Source organism: Crocuta crocuta, unplaced genomic scaffold (genome assembly GCF_008692635.1).
Source record: "Crocuta crocuta isolate KB4526 unplaced genomic scaffold, BGI_CrCroc_1.0 scaffold118, whole genome shotgun sequence".
In the NCBI taxonomy this organism is placed as follows: domain Eukaryota; kingdom Metazoa; phylum Chordata; class Mammalia; order Carnivora; family Hyaenidae; genus Crocuta; species Crocuta crocuta.
Genome location: NW_027551558.1, coordinates 8195884 through 8220818, shown reverse-complemented (window position 1 = coordinate 8220818; position 24935 = coordinate 8195884). Strand labels below are relative to the sequence as shown.

At 47.4% G+C, this 24935-nt stretch overlaps 1 protein-coding gene across 6 annotated transcripts in view; it reads left to right on the top strand.

The window, feature by feature from the left end:
- The window catches only part of INPP4A (inositol polyphosphate-4-phosphatase type I A), a 123751-nt gene that overhangs the window by 16918 nt on the left and 81898 nt on the right, over positions 1-24935 (top strand). The window lies entirely within an intron of this gene.

The following is a 24935-nucleotide window of genomic DNA, read 5'->3' as shown; positions in this document are numbered from 1 at the left end:
ATTCATCTACTCATCCTGCCTTCATCTGTCCATCTCAGGTCCCTGGGAGTATACCAGCTCCCATTTGCACAGTGGACGGGGTGCTTTATGTCTGTCCTTCTGTCCCATCTAGCCTCCCCTGGAAACAGAAGGGCAGAGTTTATTTGTTTCTCAGAAGCTGGAAGTGACACTTCTGTTAAACGGCTGCCTAAGGTCACACAGCATTAAAAAGCTGATCTGGGTCTTAAATTATCTTGACTTCCCACTTCACCAGGAAATGGAATGAAACATGCTTGAGAGTTAATACATATGATATTGGGAAAAATACAGTTTGTTCACTGTGGGTCAATTTTCAAATTTCAAAATTTGTTTGAGGCTATTACATATCTTACGTAGTTACACACTATGACGATGTTTACCTGTGACATCACTCAAAAATTACAAAAGGGTAAAGAGAGAAAAATCATGGTGCCTGTCCTGTCTTCTAGCTCCCCTCTCCAGAGGCAGCCTGTGGGCCCAGCATTTTTGGCATCCTCCTGGAGGTGGTGGTCGTGTACAGACATGTATGTTACTGTGTCATTTTCCTTCTACAGCATGTGTTCATTTAATAGTTTGTGTGGAAAGCCACCCACCCAGGTTAGGAAATCACTTGTGGTTTTGTTTTAGTTTCCCGTTAATTTCTCTTTTTGTATTAATAGCATCTAATATTACCTTGTTAGTCTCAAGATCAGCCTGCTGCCAAGTGGATTTTGGTGTCCGTGGTGCGGTAGGCTGAGGGCAATCTCCCATCCTTCTGGGTGCTTGGTGGGGTCCATGGCAAGTTTTGTGTTTTTCTTTTATTTTTTTTAATGTTTTATTCATTTCTGAGAGAGAGAGCGCGCACGCGAGAGAGAGCGTGAGCAGGGGAGGGTCAGAGAGAGAGGGAGACACAGAATCCGAAACAGGCTCCAGGCTCTGAGCTAGCTGTCAGCACAGAGCCCGACACAGGACTCAAACCCACGAACCGTGAGATCATGACCTGAGCTGCAGTCGGACGCCCAACCGACTGAGCCACCCAGGCGCCCCAGGTTTTATGTTTTTAAGCAGGACTCCTACATTCCAAGGATGTCCTCCAAAGTAGTTGCACTTGGAGGAGTGTGGTGTTCTTTGCAATGTGGAAATGCCCTAGAGACCTTACTGCTCTGTGCTCCCAAGAGCGTGGGGTGATATGAGCCCTGACTGGTGCTTTATGACTTTCACTCCACAGCTGTCATTGAGGGCTGGAGCAGATAACTGGCCGCCCAGCGTCTCCTGGCTGCTGAGTGACAGATGAGATTCAAACCAAGCTCCTGACCCCAGGTCTTGGCCTTCTCGTATTCCACGAGGTGCTGGAGGCTGCAGACCCGTTTCAACGAGGCTGCTGTTGCCCCAGCATCCACCATCTCCCTGGCAGTCTGCTACCTCTCCTTGCACATTGCCACTGACATCAGCCTAAGCGAAGCACAAGGAAATCAGTTTCATTATTTTATAGTCATGGCTTTTAAGAAAACATCTATTTTATTGATTAAAAAAAGCATTGCAAGTAGTTTTTCTAATGTACTGAACCCCTCTGGGGCGTTGAAGATACGAAATTGATGTTTTTCAGTCAGTCATTTAATAAAAGCTTGTTTGAGGTTGCTTCCGTGGGTCAGCTCTGTGTTGAGCACTGAAGGGTTAAAGATGGAGATGATTCAGTCCCTTCCTTTGAGCTCAGGGGAAATGGGGATTTACAGGGTATTAAAGACTTTTTTTTCTTTATGGCTGTAGAGAAGGCTGTGTCATAAAGAGCGGAGGGTATTTATTTCTGCCTGGATGTGGGAGAAGCTTCACAGAGAAACTGCTATTTAAACTGGTCATGAAACATGAGTAGGAATTGTCAAGCCCAAGCCCACAAGAACAAGAACAGGAAAGGTATTCCTGGCAGAGGGGACAGCCTGAGCGAAGGCATGGACATACATATTCGAAAGCCTGAGAGAAACCACCTGTGCTGTGGCGTTTAGTCAGCCTGGGAAAGGTAGCTGGGCCACAGGTGCTTGCCGGTGAAGGACTGTGGATTGCATCCTTCGTGTGCTGAGAAAGCCGTGGAAGGGATTTCATTTGAGCCAGAGAGTTAGCCTATCAGATTTCTAGGTCACAGAGAGCCTTCCAGAATCCTGTCCGTGGGCTGTGGTTCAAGTACCGAAAACATCTCTCTCCCCCAAGCTGTTGAAACTCAACTTTTGATTAACCAGGAAGACAGACTTGGTCGGAGAGGGTTAAAGCAAAATCACAGGTAACATAAAAGGAGCCAAAATGTAGTACAAAATGAGTTGAATCTGGTAAAAGTTACATGTAAAATTGAAAAGCACGTCGAACTTCACAGATACGTTGTTTTTATATTTTAAAATGTCAGTATTTCACAGCGCGACCAAAAATGGTTATAGCTGCGGCCACAGCAGCCCACTGCTCGCCCCCTGTTTTCCTTACTGGGGCGGGGGCTCTGGGAGGAGGGGAGCAGCACTCTCATGATGGAGAAGGACCTGTTTCTGTAGGGGGCCCCCGTGTGTCCCCCTTTGTTGTCAATAATTCCAAATTGTACTCAGTAGAGTGCAATTGTAGTGGTTTTCATTTTTCCCCACAAATACACTGCTTTCTCATTGTTTACCAAGGCTCATCCACACATGTTTAATCCACCCACAGGTAGTCAAGATTTGATGGTAGAATCTTACTAAAATCAACTCCAAATAGCTTGGTGGTAACGAGCCTCCTTAGCAATGAGATTTTGCCCACGTTTTCCTCCATAATAAAATGAGTCAGACTTGCCACCTGAAAATTTTTTTTAATCTCAAAATTTTTAAGAGAATTTAATTAGAATGGGCATATAGGATAATGAGGATTTATATTGTAAGATACTTGATTTATTTTTTTAAATTGAGATTGCAGAAACCTTTTAAAAATTTGAGTCTTGATAGTTCCTAGAATTTGAATTTTGCTTATTCAGTGCCAGTTAATGCCAGGTTTCAGGCCAGGCATTGCTAGGACACACGTACCGTGCCAACTGCACTGGGCCCTGAGGGTCTGTATATACTCACCCCGACTGGATTCTTGGTCAATCTCAACGTGGCTCCACACTGAGTGGAGGTTGCCCTGCTGGTCTGCCCTCAGGAGGGTTCAAGCCCAGGAGCTCCTCAGAGCAGGGACTGTCTCTAGCTGGGTCGTACCCTTTATTATGGGGGTGAGCAGCAGCCTCCCCCCACCCCATCAGGTTTCCAATCCCCAGTCCTGGCGTCCTGGAGGCGCTAATCACGGCACTGTGGCCCAGCCCTGGGTGTGTGCAGGGAGGAAAGAGCTGGAGGCAAGTCTGCTGAGGGTGCCATCTGGGGTGGGTTCCAGGAGACCTGTCCAGCTCCGGAGGGGAGTTGGGCCTGCCTCTGTCTGAGTTCCTGGTTGCCAGCATAGAAATTCTCAGGGGGCCCTCTGGCCTCTTCTTTTCTAGCCAGGTTTCTAATGGGTGCTTTTAATAGATTTATCGACCTTCATCAAGGCCTTATTTCCTGTTGTAAATTTTCTGCGTTCCCTGGGTGCTTACAGCCTCTCCTGCTGTCCTTGATCCAGTGGCTTGGCACGAGTGCTTCCAGAACCCTTGCTTCTGAATGGATGGGACAGTCCCGGGGGCTTGGGAGTGTTGCATGGCCTTGGTAGTAGTGATAGTAAGAATAGCAGCAAACACGTGTGTGTGTGCCATGTACGGTTTATGGGGATGAAACAATCTCGTCCATGCAACAACCCGATGAGGTGGGTGCTTCGTAGGCCAGTTTCAGAGGGAGAAACTGAGGAGCAGGAGGTCGAGCCAGTCAACTCTGGTTATGCGTGGCCTGGGAGGTGGCAGGGCTGGGATTGGAACACAGATGGTCTGGCCCCAGGCTGTGGGGTAGGCCTCCTTCCAGGGACAGGGGGTCCGTTCCACCTGCTGTCCGGACTCCCTGAGGTACCCGCAGCAGCACACTTGTGGCCTTTTGTCCTGAGCAGGTGTGGTGGCACATTCTGGTCATCCTGCCTGAACTGGGGAAACCACGGTCTCGGCAAGTGACTGCCCCAGGCTCTGCTCCCCAGTTCTAGGGGCATCTTTGCTTGCAGCCTTTCTCTATCTAGGGTACAACACCATGTTTGTAGACCGCAGCCTAACGAGAGAGGATTAACCAAAGCCTCGATTCCAGCAGATCTTGAGCTGTTTTGGCTGGCCGTCACCTTTCCCTGCCTTGTGTCCGCAGGACACAATGTTGGTGTTATGGGAACTTCCTTCCCTTTGTGAGAGAATAAGACCCTGGCAGTCACGGTCCCCGCATGAGTGACTAACCCTCTTCGACCCAAAGCTTGGCTGATGAGCAGGGACTTTCTCCCTCTGCCACACCCTGCTGCCACCTCTTCCGGCCTGTGTCCATTCATCAAGGGGCGCTGCTCCTGCTCCGGACACCGTGGAGGGTGAGGGAGGACAGGCTGCGGGCTCCTCTGTCTGCCACTGCCTGAGCTCCCACATGGGCGGAGAGATCAGAGGTGGAGGACAGAATTTGAGTCAGGAGGACTTGGAGTCTCAGTTTCCTGGGCCTTAAATGGGCTGGAGTGGGAGGTGGTTAAACACCATCCACAGCTTCTAACCTTGTATTATTACACAGCCCTGACCTTCCAAACTCTGGGTCTGTTTTGTGGCCCATTTAGGAGCTGCCTTTGATCTCCCTAAAATAGGATGTGCTATTTTGGACATTGCTCTCCGTGAGAGGGATGTGTGTTTAGAGCTAAAATAGGGTGTACTTTTTAATTTGTGGGTATTTCCTTTTCCTGTCTCAGGCACACTGTGTTTAAGTCATAGTATCTTCCCTCCCATCCAAGAGGACAGCCTCGGGCCAGCCGAGCAGACAGACTGGGCTTGGTGAAGGCCTCTCTCTTCAAGACGTGAGGGAAGGCCTCCTGCTCTGTCTGTACCCAGGATGTCTCTGTGTCTGGGGGGAGCTTTTACAGCATTCTGTTACTTGTCTGTTGATCTGAGGATCAGGTCATTTGCCCAAGACCTGAGGGGTTCCAGGGCAGAGGCGACTAAGAGCCTTCCTTATAGCCTAGGTGCTTTCTACCCAGCTTTGCTGAAGTTATGGTCAGAGTGGGGATGGGGCAGCCCTCAGCCCAGATCTGAGTTAACTGTGGGGAGGTGTTGAGTTACATAAACACACACTCACACACACACACACACACACACACACACACACACACATCTTGCACCAAATAGTTGTGATCTCTCTTTTGGCCTTTTTTCTTGGTCAACTTTGTGGCTGTGAAGAGGGTAGGTGCCCCAGGAGGGGAGGGTGGGAGGCTGGGGTGGGAAGGCTGAGGAAGGCTAAGGGTCCCATTCTGTCCTAACTTACTCTGCATTCCCTTCTTCCATCACTGTCCATGGACGTAGCCCACACCCTTGTCTTTCTCTTGTGGTGCTTTTTCAGTTGATTGAAGAGAGGTAAGACTGAGTTTTCATAGAGCATGAAGACTTACTTGGAAACAATTGTTTCAAGCTTCAAGCCTCTTTCTAAAACAGGAAGCTAGACATAGCTTCTCCAGCTTCAGTGGCATAGAATCGTCTGGAGGCCTTGTTCCAGGCACATTACTGGGCTCCACCTCAGGGAGTCGGCTCTGATAGGTCAGGCACTTCCTACAAGCTCCCACATGATGCTGATGCTGCTGGTCCCTGGACTGTGCTTTGAGTTATCCTGGACACTTGTCCCTCTTCCAGCCCCCACTGGAGATGTTATCTTATTTGTGTCACCTTCCCCAAATGGGGCTACTTCTTTCAGTGCCAGTTGCTCACATTTCTAAATCTGGGAGTGTGAAGAGGGGTTCCTGGCCCCTCTCTAATGGACAGCAGTTCTGATGGGGGAGACAGAATCTGCTGTACTCTGGCAGGACCTCCTCCTGCCTGTGCCTCATGAGATGTCCCATGGCTACCCCACCACGATGAGTTTAGCAAGGTGGCTTAAAAGCCAAGAGCCCCGTTATTTCACTGTAATAATCACATGCCAGTTCTAGTTCACAGAGGCCTCAGGGATGAATGAATGGTTTGGTTTGGTATCTGTTCATGGGAATAACTGGTCTGAACCAGCCTGTCCCAGCCATGGGGACCAGAGTTATGACCCCACTATTTATAAATTGACCAGATGTGCTGCTTTAGGTTCTTCTCGGAACCTAACAGGAGACACAGAACTCACTTGTAGCCTGGAATCCATATTGTCTGTGACACAAGCAGGTGGTTGATTGGCAGAAACCACATGGACAGAGTGTAAGGATGAGGTCCCATTTGGTTTACTTTGATACATAAAACATCTGTCATGTGCCAGCTTCTCTGAAACAAATAACAGTTACAAATGGAATTTGGGGGTACAGATGATACCAATAATCTTGTTTCCCTCTCCTCTTCCCCAAGGGATACTTACTTTAAAAGAGAACTGAGGGATGCCTGGGTGGCTCAGTCAGTTGAGCGTCCAACTTTAGCTCAGGTCATGGTCTCATGGTTTGTGGGTTCGAGCCCTGTGTCAGGCTCTGTGCTGACAGTTTGGAGCCTGGAGCCTGCTTCGATTCTCTGTGTGTTTCTCTCTCTGGCCTCTCCCACTTGGTCTCTTTCTCTCTCAAAAATGAATAAACATTTAAAAATGTATTAAAAAAAAAAAGAAAACTAAGCCCTGTCCAGTCTCCTTGGTTCCTGGGGGGCCGTTTGGGTTGAGCTGTTACCATGTGATGAGCTTTGGAGCCCTATTGTGCCTGGCCCTAAGCTGGGCTCCTTCCTCAGGGTCTTCATTGGGCTGTACCAGGTTCCCAAACCACCCTGCCCCTCCCAGGCCTGTGGTATGTGACTTTCCAGAAGGCCTTTCCCAGACATACTTTTATCTTCTTATGGCCATAGAAGTTGCCTCCAAATAGCCCGGCGCGGGGTGGATCTTTGGGGGTCAATCTTGCCTGAGTTCGGTCTCTTCCAGTGGGAGCTGCAGGGCTTCCTCAGCCCCCAGTGTCGGCATCCTTCCCTCTGGGCTTGCCCTCTTCAGCCGCAGGGAAGCAGAAAGCCTTTCTTCCTGATTTGTAAGCGTACCTGGTGGAGTCCCTGGCGGATCCTGCGCCCTCACTGTCTTGGACAGGTGGAGCGTCCCCCCACCCCCCACTGCCCCGAGGTTGCCTCTCGTGCCAGACATTGTGTCACGTGTGCTTCAAGGATTTAGTCATGAATCCCCAGCCACCTGATGAAGTCATTACTCACTTCCAATTGCAGAGGAGGGAAGGGAGGCTCAGAGAGAGACAGGAGGGAGGGGAGGCTCAGAGACAGGAGGCTCAGGGGACTAGCCTAGATTTTATCCAGTGTCCTGTCATGGTTTCTCTTGGCTCAGTGTAGAAAGGAGTGCTGTTGTAACTTTACCTGTTAGGGACAGAGTTGCCGACTGCTCCCTTGCACCGTCAGTTCTGAAGAGCTGGGCCTCAGTCTGGGCTCCCTCTCATGCGGTCTCAGGCCTTGGTAGGTTCTCCTTGTGCTGGAGACTAAATGACCAACGTAGCCAGCCAGCCACTGTGCATTTGCACACTTGGTCCCTTGCTCCTGGCCCGCAGCCTTGTCAGGCAGAACGGGCGCTGTCTGCAGCCCTCTGAGTAGCCAGCTGCAGCCTCAGGCACTGAATCTTCAACCCGCCTGCCTTGTTGCTGGGTGTGGCCCCTGGTGCCGGTGTGTCTGTCTCTCCAGTCACACTCCCCTGTGGAGGGCGAGCACGCAGGCAGGGCTGCCACAGGCCTTTGACCTTCCAGCTGTAATAATGAGGAGTTGTGTGACCTGCTCCCATGCTCCCATGCCAGGCACCAGGCGTGCTGCCAATTCACTTGCTGGTTATCTTTCAACTCCAAACTCTTTGGAGGCAGGGGTCCTAACTAAACAGAATTTAGCTAGAGCACCTGTGCAATTTTCCTGCATCTGGTGCTTCTATCCTGAGTTCATGGGTGTCACCGAGTGTCACTCAGTGTAAGTCCTCGCCCCACAGAGAGGCCAGCAGGTTGTGAATAGGAGGGGTTGGAGGAGCACCTGTGGATGGTGTGAGCCTCTGAGTGGGGGTCAAGACATCTTCCTCTGAAAATGCTCCGGAAGGAAAGAAACTGCATGTCTTTCCCAAAAGCCTCGAAGCATTTTATGTGGCAGAGCCAGCTCGGTCACTTGGCGTGTTTCAAATGTACCATTCTTGGCTGCCGGGACCCTCGTTCATTTGCAGTCACTGATTCCGGCTGCCAGCCACCCCTGGGTGATCCCATGGCATGGCGAGGGTGCTGGTTTCTTTATGGAGCTGCATTTGGCTTAGGTTGGCGTGTGTTTTCGCTGTCTGAAGTGGTTTAGGTATAGAGATTCAGTGACTCCATTCCCCACGTAATTTAACACCACAGTTCTCCATATGAGATGATTTTACTACATTGAGCCTTTATAGCAGATTTATGAGGAAGTTTTATTATATCTCCAAGTGACCCAGTGTAAGCAAGCAAGCTTATGCTTGGAGAGGTTTTTTTTTAGCATTTGGCTGTCCCTCCTGCTAAATGGTACCTCGCAGGAAGGGGAGGAAGGCAGCCGCAGTCTGCAGTGGGATGCTTGTTGGACCAGAGCTGTTAGCTGGTCTTCAGGGCGCACCCCACCCCTGCCTCCGTGCCAGGCTTTCTGTTCTTTAGTGAAGGCTGCAGCAACAGCACTTTTTGCTTTTCTTTTCCCCTTTATTTTCGAGTCTACCACATTGGAGTTGGGTTGTGTGATATCTTTTCCTGGCCTATTAGCTCAACATTGTGTACTTTGTAAACTGGAAAAGTTTCAATAAACAGAAGCAGTGGTAAAGAAGGTGGCACAGCAGGTGATGTGAGGGACCCTGATTTCTGACCCCTTTTTTCCCTGCTTTGTGCCTGTAACTCATACATTATCATGTTTTGGGGGTGGAGACCTTGGAGGTCTGGGTAAAATTCCACCCCCACCCCTTTCAGGGATGGCAGGTTAAATCGCCACTTAGGAACCTCTTGGCCAGGCATGCTTTAGCTTACTGGAACAAGTCTAGGTGGGCCTTGATGGAGGTCAAGAATTGGTGGTCACACCTGGTCCAGGATGTGAGGGCCCCACAAAGAGGGCAGGCTGGTGTGGGTTGAAAATGAAAGGTGGGTACTTCTAGACAGGTGTAATTGGCTCTCCTGGAGGGTAGAAAGAGGCAGGCTGTGGGCAGGCATGTGGTGGCCCCCCACTTGTCACTTCTATCTGAATGGAGTCGTCTCCCCAGTGGGCCTGTCATGGGGGGTAGATGCCAGCAACCAGCAAGTCACTACTGACATTGGGCAAGTGTGGTTGACATCCAGGGATGTGATCTAAAATGATGTGTGCATATCTTCTTATTTAACAGAAAGGCATGGCTTCTGATGTAAGCTTTAGAATTTTATTTCACCTATATTACTTTTTTGAAAGAAAAGTTAAAGGATTCGTGAAAATGTAGTATGGATAGGAATTTTGGATCTACTTTATTTAAATAAAAAATTTTGTTAGGTGATAGTTTATATGAAAAACTAGAGGAAGAATGATACTAGGAAATGTCTTCAGCTTGACAGTTTAATCCCAGTACAACTGAAATGAAACTACACATGCCCGAGTGTCTCCCTCAGTCCTCTGTCCTCAATTTACATTTTATTATTTTTACCCACTTAAACCTTTGTATTTTGTGACTCAGTCTTTACAGATTTTGGTTGTTGGGGGATGGGAAGGAAGCACTACTTATTAATTCTCAGTTTCAGTCTTGGTCAGAAATGCTTATGGTCAGAAATAGCTTGAATTTGGGCTTGTGGCTGCCTGGCCAGCCGCCCAAGGTGGTAAGGGAATAGTCGAGTTCAGGGTGGGGCCGAGTCCTGATGGACTGTGCTACCTCCTCTTTCTCATCCCGCCTGCCCTGCTGTAGTGGGAGCATGCTGGGGCAGGTGTCAGCTTGTCCAGATTCCTCCTGCAAGGCACACGCTGGTCTTGTGTCCACCTTTGTTGCAGAGTTGGCTTTATTTGGTCAGGTTTGTCTGCCACTGAGCATCCCTGTGATCTCTGCTTTAAACCCTTGTCATGCGCATGGCTCAGGAGCCCTGCCCTGAAGACAGCATCCCAGGCCGGCTCTCTGTTCCCCCTCTTCCCGGACCTGTCCCACCTTCCTGGCAGCTGCTCTGCGCCCATTCACGGTGGGAGAGGGACACACCCTGCTGTGTGGCCATCCAGGGTTGGGTGAACAAATGGGCTGTGTCTGACAGATGGACTGTGTTTATATTCAGTGAAGTTTTCCTTTCCACTCTCTGCTGGGAGCCTTTCCTTTTGCATAATGAAGCTCTTGCTCCTCACCCCACTTTCCCCTTTGCCTCCTCACATAAGCTGAAACATGGGTGATTCTCCCTAGAGAGCCAGAGGCCTTGAAATGAACTTGGGGTTCTTCCTCTGCTCATCCTACATCTCCTTCCAGAAGTGGGCTTGGGAGCCCCTTCCTCTGTGACCCGTGACTGTGCCATCCTCTCCACCTTCTGTCACTGCTCTCTGTCACTTCAAGTTACTCTGGGTTCCGGAAAGGACTCAGCACCTGCCTCTGAAGTCCTGTTACCTCCTTACTTTTCTCATGTCTGCAGGGATGTCTACATCACCAAGCTCGACTTCTGGACTTCTGCTTCCCACTCTGTGGTTATTCCTGAAACTGCCCCCGGGGTGTCCATCTCTGGGTCCCAGCCCTCTGAATCTCCGCCTCCCATTCTGCTATGTAGCCTGTTCTTGGCTCCCCCTTACTTCCTGTCTGCCAGGCCCACTGGAGCTTTATGCCATTGGCCCTGTGGTACAGGCGTGGCCGAGCCCCAGTCACTGTCCCAAGAGCTGAGAGTCTGGGGTGTGAACTTTTCATGTGACTAGGGTGATGGAGGGGATGTGTGCCAAGCACTGTGTGAGATTGGGGGAGGGGTAAGGCATCTGAGGCCCCCTCTTCCAGCAGAGTCTGGGAGGCAGAGGGAAGAATTATCCCTGGGAGCAGGGTGGGAAGGGTACTACAAGAAGGCCCAAAATAGTGCGGAGATACTAAACTACCTAATGTGGGTGTAGTTAATGAAATGTTGCATGCTCATTGGAAAGGGTTTAGCAAAACAGGGTCCTATAGATAGACAAGAAAATCTTGTACAGCCACTACCAGCATTATCATTTTAATATATTTTCTTCTTAACGTCTTCCACTTTGTGTGTGTATGTACTTCTGCGTATTTACATTGGTAGGTCCTAGAGTTTTACGTTTTCACCTGTCAGTTGTTATAAACTCCATGATCTCCATTTCAAATTCTGCACAGTATTTCACCATATTTCACCATATGACCGAACTATAATTTACTATGTCCCTAACAGGCATTTAGGCTTCTATTAAATCTTGTGATTTATGGCATAAAATATGTGACTGGCAGAAGCAGTGCTGCCGTGAGCGGCTTTTCCTGAGATCCTGCCAGAGGGCAGGGACGCCAGTCTTCTCATGCTCACTCTGCAGCAAACGTACCCCCACGCCTCCAACACATATGCACAGCACACAGCACACAGCACACTCCAGCTCGGCCGTGCGTCTGCTTTGTGCACGGATGGCCCAGCCTGAAGGGATGTGACCGCACTCTACCAACAGGTCTGGCCTTTGTACCAGCGAAGACTGTCCCCACTTCCATCACCACCACTCAGGGTCTTTGCAGCTTTGCCACCTGGCCAGTGACTGCCTGAGAGCTGAAGAAATAGCCACATGATATCTTCTTTGTAAGACATATTTTATTTTATTATTTTTTAAATGCTTATGTATTTTGAGGGAGAGAGAGAGAACCTGCATGTGAGCAGGGGAGGGGTAGAGAGAGAGAGGGAGCAAGAGAATCCCAAGCAGGCTCCTCTCTGTCAGCACAGCCTGACGTGGGGCTCAATCTCCCACCATGAGATCCTGACCTGAATCAAAATCAAGAGTCAGACGCTTAACTGACTGAGCCACCCAGGCACCCTAGACATATTGTAGATTAAGTTAAAATCTGAATGTGCATGAAGATGTTGATGTGGTCTGTAATATATGATCTGCATGCAGCCTGGCCAAGCATGAGATATGTTTACAATCAAACATGCAAATGAAAACACTGGCTACTCTCCCTTTTGTACACACAGATCTTATCTATGAAACTAGAGAGCTAACTGTAGTGAAAGTGTGGTTTTGAGTGGGGATTTCCTCCTTTACTTTCCAAACTTGCAGTAAGGGAACTGTGGTAGCTTTTCTTTTCAGCGTTCCTGTGCTTGCTGTCCTTGGCTGACTGCAGGGTCAGATTGAGACATCTCCAGGGTGGGTCCCGGCACGACTTGGGTACCGGGCAGCTGGCGTCTGTCTGGTTGTTCCCCACCTGTAGCACCAGCTGTCACTTAGGGACCACTGCTGCCATTCTTCTAGTGACGGCAGCTCAGCTGCGGGTTCCTTTATTTATTTAAAGAAAACAATTTTTAATTTTTTATTTTTGAGAGAGAGAGACAGTGTGAATAGGGGAGGGTCAGAGAGAGAGGGAGACACAGAATCCGAAGACAGGCCCCAGGCTCTGAGCTAGTGGTCAGCACAGAGCCCGATGAGGGGCTGAAACCCACGAACTGTGAGATCATGACCTGAGCCGAAGTTGGATGCTTAATCGACTGAGCCACCCAGGTGCCCCACGGGTTCCTTTATTTTGTTGATTTCAGAGTGTAAGCATCTTATTAATTTGAGAATATTTTTAAATGAGACTTTTGAGAACTTTCTTCATTCATCATACTTTGAATGGGTTAACCCAGAGTCCTGTTGTCATTGTAGGATGTTCTTTTCTTGAAGTAAGTCTGAACTGAGAAAATAGAAATCTGTTGGGAACACCTTGTCTAAAGTACTAAAACATGCCATTTGCTAAACCACCCAAATTAAATGATCTCTTCTTCATAAAAATTATTTAGGTTTCACTAAAAAGAGGTAAGGGGTGCCTCCTGTTGAGAAAGTTAAATTAGAAACAGGACTGTCTAGAAGTTTCGAATCACCACCTGCAGTGGGAGATTTGCCGCAGCCCCACAGAGCGGACCATGCTAGCCTGGCAGCCGGTTTGTTCCCTGATGCCTCCCTATAACAGAAGCCTCAATTTCTAGCTTTTTCGGGTGTTTTTCCGGGTATCTTCATAGGGAGCCATAATGACGTTGACTGATTTATGTTGTTTCCCGAAATCTCAGTAATCAGTTAGGCCATGTTTTATGGAAAAGCACATACATCGCCAGCACTCTTACAAGATAGTCTAAGGGTCCAACGTATCCTGGTAGCAGAGACACTTTGTGGAGGAGCAGAGATGCTGTGAACTCTCCTGCGGTGCCGAAAGTCTGGGCACTTTGAAAAATCTTGCTTCTTATCCAGCACAGCGCTGCCCTGTTCTCTCATCTTCTCTCCTTTTGCTTTTTTCCTGTCCTGCTCCTTTCCTTGTTCTTAGTTCCTCTAGGAAGTTCCTCTAGGAAGAGGAACCCCTTCTACTTTCTCGTGAGCCTATGTCCCCAAGCAGTGGTACAGCTCAACGGCCTAAAAAAGTGGAAACTGGTGGATTTGCAGGGGAGTCGGAAGAAGGGAGACCTGGCTCAGGCCAGGCAGGGGCTCCCCAGAGTTGCCCGGAGGCCCTGCAGCTTGAGGTAGGTGAATCAGGCCCAGACCACAGAGATTTTAGATCATGTGCTGGATCCCTGCAGACGAATTACATCAGAGGAGTCTAGGAATAGAAGCCAATTCTTAGAAGGCTGGGATGCATGAAGGGCAAGGCAGCTGCTTCTCAAATGTCTGATTGCTCTACTTCTGATGGCCTTAGCCCAGTGGGACCTGTCATGTGAAGAGTCTGCCTGCCTTGACCTAGAGCCATTGTGCCAGTGACCTCAGCCAACGGCAGGAAGTAGGCATGGGGGAGACTGGAAGCCAACACTCAGCAAGCCCACAAATGTACAGTGATTGGAGCCTAAGGAGGCCAGAGGTAATTAAGCGCTGGGAGGAGATAAATATAGGTTACCATTCCTGCTTTAAGAAAAAAAAAAAGGTGGGGGCGGGAGGGAAGGTCAGTTGATTCAGAGCTAAGATTATTTTCTTAAATAAACTTTTAAATTTTAGAATAGTCTTAGGTTTATAGAAAAGTTGCAAAGATAGTACAGAGTTCCTCTCTATCTCCTGCCCCCACCCGTGTTCCCACATTGTTAACGTCTTAAATTATCGTGGTACATCAGTCACAGCTAATGAACCGATATTGATGCATTATTATTAACTAAACTCCATGCTTTGTTTTCCTGTCTCCAGATCCTTATCCAGGATACCACATTACACTTACTCATCTTAATTCCTTAGAGTCCTCTTGGTTGTGAGAATTTTTGACTTCCCTTGTGATGACCTTGACAATTTTGAGGACTACTGTCCAGATATTTATAACCCACCCTTGTCATGGGTTTGTCTGATGTTTTTCTCATGTAATATTGGGGATATGGGTTTTGGAGAGCAAGGCCACAAGGATGAAGTCCCCTTCTGGTCACATCACAGCAGGGCACACACTGTCAACATGACTTATCACTGTGGACTCTGACCTTGAGCACTGGGCTCAGGTGAGGTCTATCAGGTTTCTTCTTGTAAAGGTATACTCCCACCTCCTATATAATGTTCTCTTTGGAAGGCATTTGTCATGTGTGGCCCACAGGTAAGGGGTGAGAGGCTTTACCTCTTTGAAGGGACAGGACATCAATTATTTGGGATTCTTCAGTATGGAATTCCAAATGGAATTATTTGGTATTCCCTTCAGTATGGGAAGAATTCTATTTGTTTGTTTGTTTATTCATTCATTTATATTAGTATAGAGTCATGGATATTTATTTTAGACTTTGGGTTATAATCCAGTATTAGGTTATTTATTTCATTGCTCACATCATTCCAGCTTTGGCTGCTGGAAGCTCCTTCAGTCGGCTCCTGGGACCCTTCGTCATACTCCCATTGTTATGGGACTTTTTACTGGGTTTTTGTTTTTTGTTGTTTTAGCACGTCCCTCCTTTTTGACACTGTAAGACACTCCATGCTCATCTTGTTATTTTCCTGTCCCAGCCCTAGAATCAACCATTTCTCCAAAGGACCCTCAGCCCTTTTACTGGAGAATATGGTATTAGAAACTAAGACATGGGCACTGAGTGTCTAAAAGTGTTATAATTTCAGTTCCTGTGCACTCAACTGAGTGACAAAGATGAAAGCAAAACATGTAAGTAGCAATACTAGTGAGGGGTAACTGAAAACCTCCTCCATTGGCCAGCTCTGCCTCCTTCTTGGGCTCTACACATATCATCTTACAGTTATAAATTGATGTGCCCCTTATTCTGAGTTCTGTTTTTGAAATTGTCACTATACTGGTGATATCTTTATGCATAGGCTCTTGCTCTGAAGTCACATACTTTCTTGCCAGCTCATGGTGGATGCTATGTCCTGAATGAATGATTCCTGCACCCTGAGTCTTGTAGTGGCTCTTGGTCAAAAGCAATAAAGTCTAACCTGAGAAAACAACCCAATGGAAAAGAAGTTTTGACACGTTGAGCTGGGTAAATAGGAAACAGAGCCATAGCTCCTTAAAGGGAGGGCTGCTTGAAGTTGAGGTTCAGGGACAGGTCTAGGGGCTGGGCTCGGAGCCAGCTCCTGTGTCTGGGGTGTGGTGGGAAGTGCTGTGGGATCTTGATGTGAGAGCTACTTGATAGAAGCCTCACATCCCGACCTAAAGACTCCAGACCCTTGCCTTTAAGTGAGTGCATGCATGTCTGTGTGCATGTGTGTGTACGTGATGTAGTTTTGGTTCTCAGCCTCACTGGGAAGCCAGTGTTGGGCCGATTGCCTTAGCCCTCTGCGGGGTGCCAGTGGTATTAGAAAAGAGGGTGATGAGAGCAGAGAAACCTCAAAAGAAGAGGAGGTAGTACTGAGTGACCAGTTTGTTTCATGATTGGAAAGCTGTGTCAGATCTGTCTGAGCTCCTGAGCATGGTGGGGCCCCAAAGGGAGAGAATCCAGGAAAAGCCAATTCTGAAGAGAATGTGGCCTCACACTTCAGTGGGTGCCATGAGTCCACAGCTGGTGGCTAGTTGACTTGGAAATGCTATATTGGACCTCAAGGGAGAGGGATGTAGGCATCATCTACTGGATGGCTTAGTAGATAAAATTGGCGTGGTGCAGGAGAGTGGAGGCACACACTGAGGACTAGGCTGGGCCCGCAACCTTTTCCTGTCTTTGTGGTTGTCCTCGGTGGTGGCAAAGGGCCCTGTCATGATGAATGACACTGATGGCACTGGCTCACTGAAGCACCAAATGGGAGCTGTCATTTACACTCCCATCTGTTGGCAGCATCAGTACCAAGTGGTTCAGCATCTTTTATCTTGGGGATTTTGTTTCTTTAATTTTTTTTTAAATGTTTTTATTTATTTCTGAGAGAGAGAGAGCATGAGCAGGCGAGAGTCAGAGAGAGAGGTAGACACAGAATCCAAAACAGGCTCCAGGCTCTGAACTAGCTGTCAGCACAGAGCCCGACGCGGGACTCGAAGCCATGAATCATGAGTTCATGACCTGAGCCGGAGTTGGATGCCCAACCGACTGAGCCACCCAGGTGCCCCAGTCTTGGGGATTTTGGAGCACTGTGCTGCAACCCCGAGGTGCCTGACTCCTTTGACAATCTTGCTCTGAGGGAAATTTGGCCCTAAAGGTTTCTTCTCAACAGAGAAGGAAAGGGGAAGGGGCTCCCTGCCCTGAGGCTGAGAGGATGCACAGGAATGCGGCCCCCTGCCGTAACTCTGGGCACATAACTTGTTTCCAGGAGAGAGTGATAGAGGCATCTTTCACTGTTTGGCCTGAGTTTTTGTCCTTGGCTAATGTGGACTTTTGTGTAGGGTTTTACGCCCTTTCTCTATGCCAAATTCGGTCTGTCTTTTCCATTCCCTCTGTTTGGAATTAACATCTTTGTAGGACTCATGTGTGTGTGGAGTGATGTGCACAGTCTAGAAAGGCCCAGGGCAATGAAGTTTATCCAGAACTCCTTGTGATCTCCTAAGGTGTGGTGGCTGGGAGTGAGGGGGGAGCTGTGGAGATAGTGAGCAGGACTCCGGTTCTGGGTGTGTCACCATGTCACCGGGACTTGGTGATGCGTTGGCTGTGGGGGAGGGAGGGGCTCAGGGACAAAGGAAGGAAGACTCCATGTTTTGGAGCAGGAGGAGACTAGAGTGGAGCGGGAGGGGCAAGGAACAGCACTGCCAGCTCTAGAAAGTCAAGAATGTCCTCTTGAGGGCTAGGGTTTTCTGCTGGTTTCCTTTTTTCTGACTATATTGCTCGTCGCATAGGAATCTCTGAAAAGAGACAGTACCTGGATCTGGAGAATGGAGCCCCATATGAAGATGAAGACACCATATGGGAGGGACTGGGTCTATCCTATGGTGGTCTTCTCAGTTGGGTCTCACAGAGGTACCAGTCCTCACGCCTATGGTATTATGGTAAACACGGAGGAAGACCTTGGGGCTTTGGGCAAGGGAGTTTGACTCTCATCGGTTAGATATTGAGGTACTTCCAGAGGTATTTGCGACCTGGTTTGGTCCTGAGCCTTTATTGTCCTTGTGGGGATCCCTTCCTTCCTCTCATTCTGCTTGAAACTAGGATTATACTTCTTGTCCCAGAATCGCCACTAGTCTGTGACACCAAGCCCTCCCAGTCAATGAGGGGGGAATCTAGAGGACCCGTCAGTGGTGACAACTAGGTGAAGGGTGGACACCTGCCACAAATCTGGCCAGAAAACACTTTGAGGCAAAATATTCGCTCTTTTGGGTTTCACAGCAGATCTTGAAGGGCTTGTTTGTTTTCCAAAATTATTATTTTACGGTATGAGGACTCTTTCTGCTTAGAACAAAATAAAACACTTCCCAAAGAAAAGAAGCATTTAAATGCTAACTTCATAATTAAAGAAAATTATAGTTGGGGGGGATAAAATGAAGTTGCATTTCTTTCTGGTGGTGGGGGAAAAAAATCAAAACCCAAACTGTGTCAGACAGACAATAGTGGGAACGATAAGTTCCATCTGTATCTAATTGTAGTTGAGACCCAGTTAATCAAAAACAAATTGTATTTCCAAAAAGAGTGGGAGGTGAGCTTTGTGCATTTCCAGAAGATTCTCACAGTATGAGTAGTCGCAGAGTCAGATGGTGGATTTTGTTTTTAAGTTTGTGTTAAAGTCTTTGTTTTCAGCAACTGCCTTCCTGGTAGCATGCTGCTCCCTGACCCAATAGCACAGTAACAAACATGTAAGGCAAGATTGTTTCACAAGCAGCCACCCGCGGAGCCAGTGTGGGGCGGGTCTGGGGAGCAGAAGGTAAACCAAGCACCTGTGAGCCCCTAAGGCCCTCATGTGGTGGACGTTCTCAAAAGCACTCACATGCGCTCTCATCTGGATGGTTTGGTTTCCGAGTCCCCAGGAGGGGGGCCAGGGAGAAGCATCATGCTTCGGTTGACAAGAACATTAAAAGCCGGTAACCTGANAATTAAAAAAAAAAAATAAAAAGCTGGTAACCTGATTATGGGTGACGAGAGGGAAGCCATCATAATGGGTAGATGGGACAACGGAGAAAGAGCAGTAAGCCTAGTGCATTTCATAGAGAGACAAGCCTGCACCTTTGTGTACAGTCACACATGGAGTTGTGTTCCTTTTCATCCCCATACTGCAGATGGAAGGGACTGTCAGGGCATGCAGGTAGGGGACAGGACTGGATCTGTGTTGTGGCAAGAGTACAGTATATTTTATAACATTTTTTTCTAGTGTGGTTTGCTTTTTTAAAATTGCCACCCAGCTAATAATCTCTGTGGCCAAAAGGAACTGCTAGAGATTTCCCTACTGGAACATCTCTCTTATTGTCTGAAGGGATAGACCCTGCTGATATGCTCTCTGGGGGCAGGTACATCATGTCCTTTATCACTGATTCCCATCTCACACCTGGAATCTGTCCTGCCTCAGCCAGCTGGGGGGAAATCTCACAGGGGTGTGAGGGCAGGGATCTGGATTCCTGTGATATCATGGGGTCCTTTAGGGATGACTCCATTGGTACCTTCATGAAGGTGAGCACAATCAGGGCCTGGGGGAGGTCCAGGCACTGGCTGACTCTGTAAAGAGTGCCCATCATGCCTGTACAGGAAGCACAACCTTCTGGCATCAGTTTGCTATCTGGAGGAACACTCAGGGGATGCAGAGCCTATTGAGGAACTCCGCAGAACAATGGCGGTTTGCTAAGGACTGACTTTGGGCTTTGTGGGTGATCGAGGAGCTCCATTTCATAGATGAGGAATCTGGGGCTGGAGGGGTTCCAGAGTGCAATCCCCTTCTCAGCTCCTGCATGGCAGAGCCAGCACTGGAACCACCTTCCTAGCCCCCACCCCCTGCCGAGTGGGTAGAGATGGTTATCTGGTGGTGTCACATTCCCAGCCCTCTCCTCAGTTTGGTTCTCAGAATGCCATCTGCTGCCCTTGGGGAATGGACAGTACTTGGTGATTTCCAAGAATGTGTTAGCAACTGTCCTCTCTCCCCAGCCTCTCTCCCCAAACCAGTGTTTTTTGGGAGGGAAGAGTACCACATTTCTCTCAGATGTTGATTGGAACCCTTTTGGCCTTCTCAGCTGAGTGACCCAGGATGAAATGAGACTTTTAGGTGTAGGAGAGAGTTTATGTGATGGGTATTTATTGTGAGGGCTGTATTGTGGTTCATATGCTTCCTGATGATCCAACCATGCATGGTAGTGCACGCACAAGTTGGGAAAGGACAGAGAGAGTGGGGAGAGAGAATCCCAAGCAGGCTCTACTCTGTCAGTGCAGAGCCCCGTGCAGAGCTCGATCTCACAAACCTGTGAGATCATGACCTGAGTCAAAATCAAGAGTTGGACGCTTAACTGACTGAGCTACTCAGGAGCTCCTTTAAAAATAACGTATTTTTAAAGGTATGGCTTAGTTCCTCCTGAGGGAAGTTTCCTCTTAGTGTGTAGAATTCCTACTCTGCTGGTTGATGCCAGCTTCCCTGACATGGAATATTAGACTAAAAGGAACTTGCATGTAGTGTTTTGTTCTTTGTTAGAAATTAAGTATAAATTCTATCAGGATCTACTTCTGGAATGATACTATTAGGAGTTCTGCAGATCTGCTCCTCAGCAAAACAACAATCATTGATAACAAATTTTTAAGGAAATCAATTAAAATATCTGGAAATTGCCCTAAAGGCATACAGCAAATGAAGAAACATTTATTCAGGAAAATGTAGTAAACCACAGTAATAACAGCAAGAGTTTGTGGCACTTGAGCTTTTGCCTTCTTTTCCCTGCTTAGGTCAGCGTGACAGAAGCCATACCTTTGGCTGGATGTGGCCAAGAAGGTGTGGCTTCCTCTCCCCTGGGTTTCCATCAAGGGCTCTAACATCTCCCTGAGAGGGACAGCTGCCAGCATTTCTCATTCCCCTCGAGCTTCATGTTGCAGAGGCTAAATTCCAGGCAAGTACAACCAGCCTCTACATGTAGGGTGGAGGCTCTTCACCAAGCTGAGAATCCTGAGGCCCCAATTGGCCCCTGTTACCCCAGTTTACTTGTAGGGCAGAGGCTCAATTCCAGAAGAGTCAAGCCTAGAAGATCAAGAGCTACTGCCCCCACCCAGCACTCTGTTCATAAAACAAGGGTGCCACTCTGAGAGAAGTGGGCCACTGTCCTTGACCCCAGCTCCAGGGCAGTGGCTCAGAGATTTTGCCAAGGAGGGGAAGAGGTAGGCCATAAGAAGAGAAAGCTCTGAGGCTCTCCCCAAAGGTGCTGAATTTATTTACAACGGAGTATGGGGAAGTTCAGACCTAATGATACACTCAAAAACAGAGATTTTGGTGGTAAGCAAGTAACGAGGCTGGTAGGTCCCTGAGAGCAAGAGTTGAAGCTTTAGGCAAGAGACAACCAGGGAAAGAGACAACTAGGAAGAACCCTCCTGGGGTCAGAACAGACCTCAAACACAAACATCAAAAACTACCCCTTCACAAAGGCCTGCATTTAACTGGATCAGGCTGTGTAACAATTGACGTCCCAGATCATCGTCAAAAACAGAACATTCCAAACCTGCAATTCATGGAGGCTAACAGCTGGGTGTGATAACATCAGAGGCAGGCAGCCTGAAAGCGAGCAGGGAAGAGGAGAGCCCTAATAAAACCATTGTCATCCCAGGGAGACTGTGCCCCCTGAGGAACACCATTGGAAGCCGAGTTCTGTGGGGAAGAGGGGGCAGGGACGAACTTCACTAGAGGAGTCCAGCCAACTCACTGGAAGAATAAATAGAAACAAGCCCCAGGGAGGAGAGGATCACCATTCAGAGATCTACAGTGTATTTAAAAGGTCCAGCTTTCGACAAATAAAGATAAGACATGCAAAGAAATAGGACTTTGAGATGAGATTTTTAAAAAGTGAAGAAACTGTGTGGGAGAGGGCTGAGATGCTGGGTTTATTAGACCAAGACTTCTTATCAGCCATGATAAATGTATTCAGAGAACTGGAGGAGCATGCTTAATGAAGTAAAGACCTGATATGATGACAGCATCTGACCAATTAGGGAATAAATCAGTAAAGAGATAGAAAATATAAAAGTGAACCTAATGGTTAGGGTGTCTGGCTGGCTCAATCGGTAGGGCATCTGATTCTTGATTCAGGGTCACGAATTCAAGCCCCATGTTGGGCATGGAGCCTACTTAAAACAACAACAACAAAACAAAAAACCCAAACCAAATGGAAATTCTGGAGTCGAACAGTAAAGTAACTCGTGTGAGGAATTCACTGGAAGGGCACAGCACTAGATATTAACTAGCAGATGATAGAACTAATAAGCTTAAAGATAGGGTGATAGATTATGCATTTCAAATGACAGAGGAAAAATAAAGAAAACAAACAGAGCCTCAGAGAAATTTAGGATATCATTAAACACACCAATATCCATATAATACAAATAGCAGAAGGTGAGGAGAAAGGAACAGAAGAAAAAAGAAATAATGGCTGAAAACCTCCCAAATTTGATGGAAAACAATCTACACATTTAAGGAACACAATAAACTCCGATAGTATAAATACAAAGAAATCCACACCTAGGCATGTCATAGTAAAAAATGTAGCTGGAAAGCAGCAAGAGAAAAATGACTCATATTGTACCAATGAATCCCAGTAATATTAGCCACTGACCTCTCATAGAAACAGTGGACGTGGGATAGAGAAGACAGTGGGATGGCTTATTCAAAGTCCTGAAAGGAAAATAACCCACCAACCAAGGGTCTTATATCCAGCAAAACTCCCTCTCAGCATTGAAGGTGGAAGAAAGAGATTCTAAAATTAAAATAAAAACAAAAACAATTTGTCGTCAGCAGACCTGCCTTACAGGATACTTAAGGAAAGTTGTTGTTGAAAGCAAATGACCACGGATGACTATTCAAATCCATACAAGGACGGGCGCCTGAGTGGCTCTGTCGGTTAAGCGTCCGACTTCGGCTCAGATCATGATCTCACGGTTTGTGGGTTCGAGCCCCGAGTCGAACTCTGTGCTGACAGCTAGCTCAGAGCCTGGGGCCTGTTTTGGATTCTGTGTCTCCCTCTTTCTCTGACCCTGCTCGCTCGCTCTCTCTCTCTCTCTCTCTCAGAAATAAATGAAACATTAAAAAAACAAACAAACAAATCCATATGAGGAAACCAAGAATGCCAGCAGTGTAAGTTATCATATAGTTATAAAAGGCAGTGTAAATGTGTATTTCTCCCCCTTTCTTCTTTGAACTGACTTAAAAAGCAATTTTATTAAATGATATGCATATGGCTATATTGTTGGGCCAATAACATTTAGAAACGTAATGTATTTGGCAATAACAGCATAAAGGAGGTAATGGAAGCAAAGCCTTCCTGGGGGAGGGGAATTATACTACATTAGGTAACTTGAATCCATAGGACAGAATGAAGAGAACCAGAAATAGTAAATAAGTAATAGAAATAGCTCTGTAAATGTATACCTGCTTTTCTTCATGTTTTTCTTCTTTAAAAACATGAAGCTATGTAAAGAAATAGTAACGGTATATTTTTGGGTTTCTAGTATATATAGATATATGTGTAGGAATAGTTGAACAAAGGGAATAGAAATATACAGGCAGAATGTTTCTATGTCTCCCTGGAATTATGTGGATAAAGTAATTAAAGGTTACACTAGAAAATATTATCACCTGATGCAAAGGAGAGCAGTAAATGAGGAAGAGAGGAACAAAAAAGACAGAGATGTCTATTTTCTTACCCACCTTCAGATGGTTTTTATTATACAGTTTATTAAACTAAACATTCGAGTGTGACTTTCTTTAATTCTGTGTGAGAAGCAATGTTATTGGTCCTCTCTGGATAGAGCCCTCATCTGGCTCTGATTCATTCTGGGTCTTTTGTCGAAGGTGTATTTTAAATGTCATGTTCAGAGCATGTACAGTCCTGACCTGGAGATTGTAAAGATGGAGTGAGGGAGAAGCTTGGGGCCTGGAGTTTACAGTCAGGGATTGGTGTGTCCTGGTTCTGGTACTGTCCGAGTTGTAACATTGACTGGTCACTTTTCCATCTCTGACAGCGGACATCAAATGTTAAAAGGTCACCCTGAGCACTCAGTGAGATAATGACTGGTGTGTGCTTGACCACAGGCTCCCCCAGCGCCATCGCAGCAGGTCAGATGCGGGGAGAGAGGGGATTCAGTAAGAGGGCAGTGCACCCTGTGCAAGCAGAAACGTGGGGATTGCTTTGCCACCTCTCATCCTTGACCTCTTACTGGCAGCATCCACCAACCCACATGCTGGACGTGGGCATTGCATTAGATTACAGGACGCCTGGTACAATCTGTAAGGTGTGTTGTTACGGACTAAACTGTCCCTCCCTGCCATTCATATGTTTAAGTCCTGACCCCCAATATGACTGTATTTGGACATAGTCTCTCTAAAGGGACAGTTAAGGTTAAATGAGGTCATAAGGACAGGGCCCTAATCCAATACAACTGGTATTCCTAGAAGAAGGGACAGCAGAGAGGGGCTCACAGATTAAAGGCCTTGTGGGGACACAGCAAGAGGGTGGCCATCTGCATACCATGGAGAGAGGCCTCAGGAGGAACCTACCTGCTAGCCTCTTAATTTTGGACTTCCAGTCTCCAGAACTGTGAGAACATAGATGTCTGTTGTTTAAGCTGCCCAGACTGTGGTGTTTTGTCACGGCAGCTGGAACAGACTCATGAACCTATTAATTGTTCTTTCTTGATACTGACAGCCTGACTGCTGCGTCCTGCCCCACCGAGGAACTGGGAAAGCAGCCCCACTCAAAATTGCAAACGTGTAGGCATGTAAGATCATTACAAACAAGAAGGCAGTTTTGGAGTTGTTTTCTCTCTGTCCTCCCTCCTTCGGACCTGTTTAATGACCAGCTGGTGACAGAAGCCATCTGAGTGGTGGTGGCATGCTGCTGGAAGGAGGCTGAGGGTCTGGTTTGTGTGCACAGTGATATGGCCATTCTCCCAGAAATGCCAGGTTTGGATTAGATTGTGATCCCTTCCCTGTTCCCCCCGCCTAAAACCATGGTGGTGGATAATCACATCGGTATTTTTAGAACTGGTTTGCAGTTTCTCTGTGCAAACCTTTCCCTGGGTACATGGTTTAATCCTCTCATCCAGCCTTGTTTAAGATCTACAGAGTGCTATATTTATTTGACTTTATTTGAAATTTCCAGGCTTTTCAGAATGTTGCTCCAAGAAGTCTGATGCCTACAGAACTCTAGAACTTATGCCTTAAAAGGCTTAACTTCTGATATGTTTGTAGGCATTCTTTTTACAAAAAA